Source organism: Pseudophryne corroboree, chromosome 5, assembly GCF_028390025.1.
Source record: "Pseudophryne corroboree isolate aPseCor3 chromosome 5, aPseCor3.hap2, whole genome shotgun sequence".
Taxonomy (NCBI): domain Eukaryota; kingdom Metazoa; phylum Chordata; class Amphibia; order Anura; family Myobatrachidae; genus Pseudophryne; species Pseudophryne corroboree.
In genome coordinates, this window is record NC_086448.1 from 393,694,056 (window position 1) to 393,700,779 (window position 6,724).

A 6,724-nucleotide genomic window follows, 5' to 3' on the forward strand; every position below is an offset into this window, starting at 1 on the left:
CCCTTGTGCTGCCTCAGTTGGATCTCCTTCACTTGACAGGGGGGTGCCCGAGCAGCGACCCTCCCCAGCTCTAGCCCAACTCCTACTTACCTGCCAGGTGAGATACTATGATCATGAAGGTGCTTCTCCCAGGGCAAGGCTCACCCATTGCACTCTGGGTGTGCTGCTCCTGCGGTTTTTCCAAATGTTGGACACTTGACTGCATAATTTGTGTTTCCCCTGGTCGGCTCTCGTATAATTCAGATCTCTTTGTCTCAGGTCTCTCTCCAGCCTAGTTTGCTGTCTGTTTCCACTTCTCTTTTCTTGAGCCGCTCCCTTCTATGCCCTTGCGCACTATCCTGACTTCTCCCGTCTGTTTAATTTGTGCATTCCAACGCACAATGCGAACTACAGGTAGTGCTGCAGGGCCCACACCCTTTTACTTGCCTTACAGAGCAGCTCTGGAGCTGTTACAGTGCCCAGCTGCTGCAAGAAATCAGCTTGAATGCTTCAGGGGCTGGGGCATAGCCAACATGAGCCCCACACCGAAGGAGGGTGGAGGTGTTTAATGCGAACTAGGGGTCATCCAAGCGCCGCAAAAGGCCGCCATGCCCTGCACGCCCCTTTTCTCTTTTCATATGCAGACGAGGGTTGAAGCCAACTTTGACTCACTGCTTGGATGACATCACCATATGCAAATCCATCTGCTGCAGGGCTTTCCCCAGGAATGCTTGCACTAGTTGTTGCATTTGGTTTGTTGTTTGTGGGTGCTTCAGTATTAGGCAGCCTTCTGCCCTCCCATGTTCATCTGAAAATATGTGTTCTCCCTGCAGTTGTTGTCCCCAGATGAGAGTTCCCTTGTGCTGCCTCAGTTGAATCTCCTTTACTTGACAGAGATGTGCCTGAGCAGTGGCCCTCCCCAGCCCTATCCCAAATCATACTTATTTTGCATAGGAGATACCATGGTCATGAAGATTGTTCTCCCAGGGTGAGGTTCATTCATTGCATTCTGGGTATGCTGATCCCTGTGATTTCCCCAAATGTGGGAAACTCGACTGCATTATTTGTGGTAGTGGGGGACTGTGTTTGTGCTTTCCTCTGGTCAGCTCTGGTAAAAGTCAGATTTCTTTATCTCAGATCTTCCTCTAGCCTTGTTCTTCTTTCGAGAGTTCCCTTGTGCTGCCTCAGTTGGATCTCCTTCACTTGACAGGCGGGTGCCCGAGCAGCGACCCTCCCCAGCTCTAGCCCCACTCCTACTTACCTGCCAGGTGAGATACTATGATCAGGAAGGTGCTTCTCCCAGGGCAAGGCTCACCCATTGCACTCTGGGTGTGCTGCTCCTGTGATTTCCCCAAATGTGGGACACTTGACTGCATAATTTGTGTTTCCTCTGGTCGGCTCTCGTATAATTCAGATCTCTTTGTCTCAGGTCTCTCTCCAGCCTAGTTTGCTGTCTGTTTCCACTTCTCTTTTTTGAGCCGTTCCCTTCTATGCCCTTGCGCACTATCCTGACTTCTCCCGTCTGCTTACTTTGTGTCTTCCAACGCACAATGCGAACTACAGGTAGTGCTGCAGGTCCCACACCCTTTAATTTGCCTTACAGAGCAGCTCTGGAACTGTTACAGTGCCCAGCTGCTGCAAGAAATCAGCTTGAATGCTTCAGGGGCTGGGGCATAGCCAACATGAGCCCCACACCGAAGGAGGGTGGAGGTGTTTAATGCGAACTAGGGGTCATCCAAGCGCTGCAAAAGGCTGCCATGTCCTGTACGCCCCTTTTCTCTTTTCATATGCAGACGAGGGTTGAAGCCAACTTTGACCCACTGCTTGGATGACATCACCATATGCAAATCCATCTGCTGCAGGCCTTCCCCCAGGAATGCTTGCACTAGTTGTTGCATTTGGTTTGTTGTTTGGGGGTGCTTCAGTATTAGGTAGCCTTCTGCCCTCCCATGTTCATCTGAAAATATGTGTTCTCCCTGCAGCTGTATTCCCCAGATGAGAGTTCCCTTGTGCTGCCTCAGTTGAATCTCCTTTACTTGACAGAGATGTGCCTGAGCAGCGGCCCTCCCCAGCCCTATCCCAAATCACACTTATTTTGCATAGCAGATACCATGGTCATGAAGATTGTTCTCCCAGGGTGAGGTTCATTCATTGCATTCTGGGTATGCTGACCCCTATGATTTCCCCAAATGTGGGAAACTCGACTGCATTATTTGTGGTAGTGGGGGACTGTGTTTGTTCTTTCCTCTGGTCAGCTCTGGTAAAAGTCAGATTTATTTGTCTCAGATCTTCCTCTAGCCTTGTTCTTCTTTCGAGAGTTTCCTTGTGCTGCCTCAGTTGGATCTCCTTCACTTGACAGGGGGGTGCCCGAGCAGCGACCCTCCCCAGCTCTAGCCCAACTCCTACTTACCTGCCAGGTGAGATACTATGATCATGAAGGTGCTTCTCCCAGGGCAAGGCTCACCCATTGCACTCTGGGTGTGCTGCTCCTGCGATTTCCCCAAATGTGGGAAACTTGACTGCATATTTTGTGTTTCCCCTGGTCGGCTCTCGTATAATTCAGATCTCTTTGTCTCAGGTCTCTCTCCAGCCTAGTTTGCTGTCTGTTTCCACTTCTCTTTTCTTGAGCCGCTCCCTTCTATGCCCTTGCGCACTATCCTGACTTCTCCCGTCTGCTTAATTTGTGCCTTCCAACGCACAATGTGAACTACAGGTAGTGCTGCAGGGCCCACACCCTTTTACTTACCTTACAGAGCAGCTCTGGAGCTGTTACAGTGCCCAGCTGCTGCAAGAAATCAGCTTGAATGCTTCAGGGGCTGGGGTATAGCCAACATGAGCCCCACACCGAAGGAGGGTGGAGGTGTTTAATGCGAACTAGGGGTCATCCAAGCGCCGCAAAAGGCCGCCATGCCCTGCATACCCCTTTTCTCTTTTCATATGCAGATGAGGGTTCCAGCCAACTTTGGCCCACTGCTTGGATGACATCACCATATGCAAATCCGTCTTCTGCAGACCTTCCCCCAGGAATGCTTGTACTAGTTGTAGCATTTGGTTTGTTGTTTGGGGGTGCTTCAGTATTAGGCAACCTTCTGCCCTCCCATGTTCATCTGAAAATATGTGTTCTCCCTGGAGTTGTTGTCCCCAGATGAGAGTTCCCTTGTGCTGCCTCAGTTGAATCTCCTTTACTTGACAGAGATGTGCCTGAGCAGCGGCCCTCCCCAGCCCTATCCCAAATCAAACTTATTTTGCATAGGAGATACCATGGTCATGAAGATTGTTCTCCCAGGATGAGGTTCAGTCATTGCATTCTGGGTATGCTGACCCCTGTGATTTCCCCAAATGTGGGAAACTCGACTGCATTATTTGTGGTAGTGGGGGACTGTGTTTGTGCTTTCCTCTGGTCAGCTCTGGTAAAAGTCAGATTTCTTTGTCTCAGATCTTCCTCTAGCCTTGTTCTTCTTTCGAGAGTTCCCTTGTGCTGCCTCAGTTGGATCTCCTTCACTTGACAGGGTGGTGCCCGAGCAGCGACCCTCCCCAGCTCTAGCCCCACTCCTACTTACCTGCCAGGTGAGATACTATGATCAGGAAAGTGCATCTCCCAGGGCAAGGCTCACCCATTGCACTCTGGGTGTGCTGCTCCTGTGATTTCCCCAAATGTGGGACACTTGACTGCATAATTTGTGTTTCCTCTGGTCAGCTCTCGTATAATTCAGATCTCTTTGTCTCAGGTCTCTCTCCAGCCTAGTTTGCTGTCTGTTTCCACTTCTCTTTTCTTGAGCCGCTCCCTTCTATGCCCTTGCGCACTATCCTGACCTCTCCCGTCTGCTTACTTTGTGCCTTCCAACGCACAATGCATACTACAGGTAGTGCTGCAGGACCCACACCCTTTTACATGCTTTACAGAGCAGCTCTGGAGCTGTTACAGTGCCCAGCTGCTGCAAGAAATCAGCTTGAATGCTTCAGGGTCTGGGGCATAGCCAACATGAGCGCCACACCGAAGGAGGGTGGAGATGTTTAATGCGAATTAGGGGTCATCCAAGCACCACAAAAGGCCGCCATGCCCTGCACATCCCTTTTTTCTTTTCATATGCAGACGAGGGTTGAAGCCAACTTTGACCCACTGCTTGGATGACATCACCATATGCAAATCCATCTGCTGCAGGCCTTCCCCCAGGAATGCTTGCACTAGTTGTTTCATTTGGTTTGTTGTTTGGGGGTGCTTCAGTATTAGGCAGCCTTCTGCCCTCCCATGTTCATCTGAAAATATGTGTTCTCTCTGCAGTTGTTGTCCCCAGATGAGAGTTCCCTTGTGCTGCCTCAGTTGAATCTCCTTTACTTGACAGAGATGTGCCTGAGCAGTGGCCCTCCCCAGCCCTATCCCAAATCATACTTATTTTGCATAGGAGATACCATGGTCATGAAGATTGCTCTCCCAGGGTGAGGTTCATTCATTGCATTCTGGGTATGCTGACCCCTGTGATTTCCCCAAATGTGGGAAACTTGACTGCATTATTTGTGGTAGTGGGGGACTGTGTTTGTGCTTTCTTCTGGTCAGCTCTGGTAAAAGTCAGATTTCTTTGTCTCAGATCTTCCTCTAGCCTTGTTCTTCTTTCGATAGTTCCCTTGTGCTGCCTCAGTTGGATATCCTTCACTTGACAGGGGGGTGCCCGAGCAGCGACCCTCCCCAGCTCTAGCCCAACTCCTACTTACCTGCCAGGTGAGATACTATGATCAGGAAGGTGCTTCTCCCAGGGCAAGGCTCACCCATTGCACTCTGGGTGTGCTGCTCCTGCGATTTCCCCAAATGTGGGAAACTTGACTGCATAATTTGTGTTTCCCCTGGTCGGCTCTCGTATAATTCAGATCTCTTTGTCTCAGGTCTCTCTCCAGCATAATTTGCTGTCTGTTTCCACTTCTCTTTTCTTGAGCCGCTCCCTTCTATGCCCTTGCGCACTATCCTGACCTCTCCCGTCTGCTTACTTTGTGCCTTCCAACGCACAATGCATACTACAGGTAGTGCTGCAGGACCCACACCCTTTTACATGCTTTACAGAGCAGCTCTGGAGCTGTTTCAGTGCCCAGCTGCTGCAAGAAATCAGCTTGAATGCTTCAGGGGCTGGGGCATAGCCAACATGAGCGCCACACCGAAGGAGGGTGGAGATGTTTAATGCGAATTAGGGGTCATCCAAGCGCCACAAAAGGCCGCCATGCCCTGCACATCCCTTTTTTCTTTTCATATGCAGACGAGTATTGAAGCCAACTTTGACCCACTGCTTGGATGACATCACCATATGCAAATCCATCTGCTGCAGGCCTTCCCCCAGGAATGCTTGCACTAGTTGTTGCATTTGGTTTGTTGTTTGGGGGTGCTTCAGTATTAGGCAGCCTTCTGCCCTCCCATGTTCATCTGAAAATATGTGTTCTCCCTGCAGTTGTTGTCCCCAGATGAGAGTTCCCTTGTGCTGCCTCAGTTGAATCTCCTTTACTTGACAGAGATGTGCCTGAGCAGCGGCCCTCCCCAGTCCTACCCCAAATCATACTTATTTTGCATAGGAGATACCATGGTCATGAAGATTGTTCTCCCAGGGTGAGGTTCATGCATTGCATTCTGGGTATGCTGACCCCTGTGATTTCCCCAAATGTGGGAAACTCAACTACATTATTTGTGGTAGTTGGGGACTGTGTTTGTGCTTTCTTCTGGTCAGCTCTTGTAAAAGTCAGATTTCTTTGTCTCAGATCTTCCTCTAGTCTTGTTCCTCTTTCGAGAGTTCCCTTGTGCTGCCTCAGTTGGATCTCCTTCACTTGACAGGGGGGTGCCCGAGCAGCGACCCTCCCCAGCTCTAGCCCAACTCCTACTTACCTGCCAGGTGAGATACTATTAAGTGGATTTTTGAAAGAAAGCAATACTGTCAATATACTATTAAAACAAATTAAAATGGTAAAAGTTATTGTACTTTAAGTAAAATTAAAAGAGCTAAAATATCAATCTCAGTTTTGGATTACTTTAATTAAAAAAAATGCATATAGCAGAGGATAGTTTCAATCTGCCTACCTCTGGGTTATGGGCCCAGCATGCTTCCATTGCAGTACTCTGCTTCACATGTAAGTGCAAGAGATCCTGAAGCACTCACTCATCATGGGAAAGTGCCAATGTGTTTCTTCGTTGGTTGATGGAAGAAACATTTTACAAAAACTCTCCAGATTATTGACTTTTTAAAGTTTTTCTAGGAAACGTTCTAGATGAATGCTTATTAGCCTTTGTCAGTATGTACTTTTTGCAAAGTGTCTCTGTAGCGCAATCGGTTAGTGTGTTTGGCTATTAACCAAAAGGTTGGTGGTTCAATCCCACCCAGGGACGTAATTGACCTTGTGATCAGATTTTGGTGATCTTTAAGTAGACAAGTCAAAATTTCAAACCCCCTTTTATGGTATAGGGTACCTGGCCTTCTCTGATGTAATCAGAGTTAGATTTAATTCAGTGATTTTATAAAAACAGCTAGGAAGCACAATTTAGCAGTGGGTTGCAGAGAAAAAGAAATATGCTGGCAAAAAAATCCAATTGAGTGATTAAACAGCTCTTCATTTTCTGGCTTTATTTTTATGCTAACAAATTTGTTCTCTAAAAAGTGTCCACAAAGCCAAGTCTCTGATTAACACCTTTGTAAGGATGGTTTTTCACCTATTACTAAATTAAACTTGCTTCATTGGAAAGGCAGCAAGATGCATCCTCATTTCAATGTCTACT

The 6,724-nt window shown here is 48.3% G+C and overlaps 11 non-coding genes across 11 annotated transcripts; all 11 read left to right on the forward strand.

Annotated features, from left to right (window-relative positions):
* The first annotated feature begins 82 nt into the window (after positions 1–82).
* LOC134931176 (U1 spliceosomal RNA) lies at positions 83–245 on the forward strand. The gene has a single exon (XR_010179020.1). It is a non-coding gene; the product is annotated as a U1 spliceosomal RNA (small nuclear RNA).
* A 671-nt stretch (positions 246–916) lies between these two features.
* On the forward strand, positions 917–1,080 carry LOC134930844 (U1 spliceosomal RNA). The gene has a single exon (XR_010178752.1). It is a non-coding gene; the product is annotated as a U1 spliceosomal RNA (small nuclear RNA).
* A 152-nt stretch (positions 1,081–1,232) lies between these two features.
* On the forward strand, positions 1,233–1,395 carry LOC134931047 (U1 spliceosomal RNA). Its single transcript, XR_010178923.1, has one exon. It is a non-coding gene; the product is annotated as a U1 spliceosomal RNA (small nuclear RNA).
* A 670-nt stretch (positions 1,396–2,065) lies between these two features.
* On the forward strand, positions 2,066–2,229 carry LOC134930971 (U1 spliceosomal RNA). The gene has a single exon (XR_010178865.1). It is a non-coding gene; the product is annotated as a U1 spliceosomal RNA (small nuclear RNA).
* Positions 2,230–2,381: 152 nt separating this feature from the next.
* Positions 2,382–2,544, forward strand: LOC134931045 (U1 spliceosomal RNA). The gene has a single exon (XR_010178921.1). It is a non-coding gene; the product is annotated as a U1 spliceosomal RNA (small nuclear RNA).
* Positions 2,545–3,215: 671 nt separating this feature from the next.
* Positions 3,216–3,379, forward strand: LOC134930940 (U1 spliceosomal RNA). The gene has a single exon (XR_010178838.1). It is a non-coding gene; the product is annotated as a U1 spliceosomal RNA (small nuclear RNA).
* Positions 3,380–3,531: 152 nt separating this feature from the next.
* LOC134931149 (U1 spliceosomal RNA) lies at positions 3,532–3,694 on the forward strand. Its single transcript, XR_010179000.1, has one exon. It is a non-coding gene; the product is annotated as a U1 spliceosomal RNA (small nuclear RNA).
* Positions 3,695–4,365: 671 nt separating this feature from the next.
* On the forward strand, positions 4,366–4,529 carry LOC134930957 (U1 spliceosomal RNA). Its single transcript, XR_010178853.1, has one exon. It is a non-coding gene; the product is annotated as a U1 spliceosomal RNA (small nuclear RNA).
* A 152-nt stretch (positions 4,530–4,681) lies between these two features.
* LOC134931010 (U1 spliceosomal RNA) lies at positions 4,682–4,844 on the forward strand. Its single transcript, XR_010178899.1, has one exon. It is a non-coding gene; the product is annotated as a U1 spliceosomal RNA (small nuclear RNA).
* Positions 4,845–5,515: 671 nt separating this feature from the next.
* On the forward strand, positions 5,516–5,679 carry LOC134930964 (U1 spliceosomal RNA). The gene has a single exon (XR_010178859.1). It is a non-coding gene; the product is annotated as a U1 spliceosomal RNA (small nuclear RNA).
* Positions 5,680–6,263: 584 nt separating this feature from the next.
* TRNAN-AUU (transfer RNA asparagine (anticodon AUU)) lies at positions 6,264–6,337 on the forward strand. Its single transcript has one exon. It is a non-coding gene; the product is annotated as a tRNA-Asn (tRNA).
* Positions 6,338–6,724: the final 387 nt, after the last annotated feature.